We start from the raw sequence: 2,418 nt of genomic DNA on the forward strand, positions 1-2,418 counted from the left end.
ATATATATTATTTTTTCTCTGGGCCAGGCGGTTCGCTGTCCTTGGGCGCCCTCCGGTGGCCGCTCCCGGTTCCGCTCCGGGCACGAACCCTCCCGGTAAAACCCTAAAAACAAATCCCCAGTTAGAGCTGGGGCACTGCGAACAGACCCTCCGCGATTTGGGGCTGTCAGGCTCAGCTGGGCTGCTCACACATGGTGAGGGGATTGAGAAGGGAGCAAGGGCAGGATCCAACGGGAGATCGCTCGGGAGAAAACCCTACAAATCAGGGTCTGCCCCCTTTGCCAGAGGAGAATGTGATGTAAGATTGCAGTGAAATTACAGCACAGCCCCATCTCCTCTCCTGCTGTGTTAGTGCACGGTGAGTAGCACAGGATGATGTTTTCTGAGGCACAAATACCTCACCTGAAAGCAAACTTGATAGCAACACCTAAGGGAATTAATTAATGGACTGATCTGATTTTTATTTCTGCTTTCCTGTAGAGCAGCTCCAGTATTCTGATGGTACAGCTACATCTCTCGAACATCTTTGCTCTGATTACAAATCTAARGTTGATTTTCTCATCCCAGAAAGCGAGACTGTCCTGGCTAATGACTACTGACAGAAAKAACAATGTTATAAGAAGCTGAAATACATTTCAGGCTTTAGTTGGGTTATCTGAGAGCTGAGCAATATGGCTTAAATGGTGATGTGATGGGGAGGAGCGGTGATAAAATGGAAAGTGGTCTTTTCCTCATTAGGTTGCACAGCTCATTAGTTCACAGCAAACTACCTGGCACYCACATTAAAGGCAAGAAAGCTGTTTTTTTCAAACCTTGTGCTCAACTGCTGTCTTAAATGCCAAAGCATTTGCATGTCTGTGGCTCCATTAAGCTCCCTGGCAACTCCATCCTATTATAAGTGCAATTATCTGAAGTCCACCCCGTTATTAACATGCTGTAGGCAGACAGGCAAGGGCTGGCAAGTCACAGGCTACGGCTGGGGACACAATTGGCATGAATAATAAAATACTCATATAAAAGTCTCATGTAATTTCAAATATGCACTATTTTGGATACTTCTGAAATACTTTAGATGAGGGGATGAAARCTGACTCATTTCTTTTTGCAAAAGTTGAATCAAAGAGTTGCTCAAGGACAAATTATAGCAAATATACAACATGGCCTGCAGGCCTGAATCTCAGAAATAATAGCAATGGTCACATAAATACACCTATGAAACCTTTTTGTTATTTCTTTATTGACTCAGCATGTGCTCARCCATGGTCTTGTTTTCAATACATCCTTGCACTATAATTATTCCTGTATAATTCAGTCTTCCTCATTACAGAGAAAACTTTATTTTACAGCAAGATCCAGCTCACTTCACGGTGCTGTTCAATCCTTGCACCTTGCAAAGTCCAGGTCCTTGCTGTTTTCCTCCTTCCAAKGCACACAGAGCTCTGATGACATATAACGCTGCCACCAATTAAGGCAGCCAAACTGATTTAAATATTAATGATTTAATGAGCACTCAATGCTCTGGTCAGTGCTTCCCACAGAATTAGTGGGCAGGGTGCCAACACAGAGGCCCAGCCTCTGTTCAGACACAACTGCTAATTGCCTTTAAAAGAAGCATTTATGGGCAGTAAAGATGGGCCTACAATTTATTTTAAGGTATCAATAAATTACCTAAGGGAAAAAAAAGTTTTGGTTATAAACTTCATGAATTGGAGCGTTCCAGTCACTCTTGTGTAAAAAAAACGAGGGCGTCTTCTGTCCCACTGCAACAGAGAYAGCAATCCACAACTGAGGAAGAAAAAATGTTCTGCTGCTGAAAAGTTGAAGCCTTTACCAATAAGATGGAAAAGAGACTAAAGCTCCTTTAAATGTCCCATTTTCCCCTCCCAAAATACCAATATCCATGTAATAATAAAAAATATATGTAACACCAATTAAAAATAATTCTTACAGTTAATTTAAATGATGGTTAACAGGTGAAATGATGGTTTTCATATCACAGAAACAATTGATATAATGCCACTGATAATTGATATAAACACTGGCCTGTTCAGCAGCATCACACAGAAAAGGAACAAAGCATTTACCAGCTGTCCTTGGCTAAAGCCTGGCAGTGCAAAGCTGRATTGTTGTGTTACTGCAGCTTTTTAAATGCTGATCAAAAATGGCTCAGCACAGAACTCTGGTGTGTCCAACACCCTCCCACCACCTGACTACTGCACCAGGAGAAATATCACCATCCAAAAACACAACTAGAGGGTTCTCCTTGGATCCAAGCAGCTCTAACCCTCCTGGCAATTTGACACAACCCGAGTTCAGTGAGGTTTGTCCTGTTAAAAGAGCACAGTATAAAAGATACAAAATAGTGATATTCAAAAATAGTTCATTTTATCCCAGAATAAGAATTATCAAACAGAAGAG

The sequence above is a fragment of the Malurus melanocephalus genome, unplaced genomic scaffold (genome assembly GCF_030028575.1).
Source record: "Malurus melanocephalus ecotype Western Australia unplaced genomic scaffold, MMel_1.1 scaffold_58, whole genome shotgun sequence".
NCBI lineage: Eukaryota > Metazoa > Chordata > Aves > Passeriformes > Maluridae > Malurus > Malurus melanocephalus.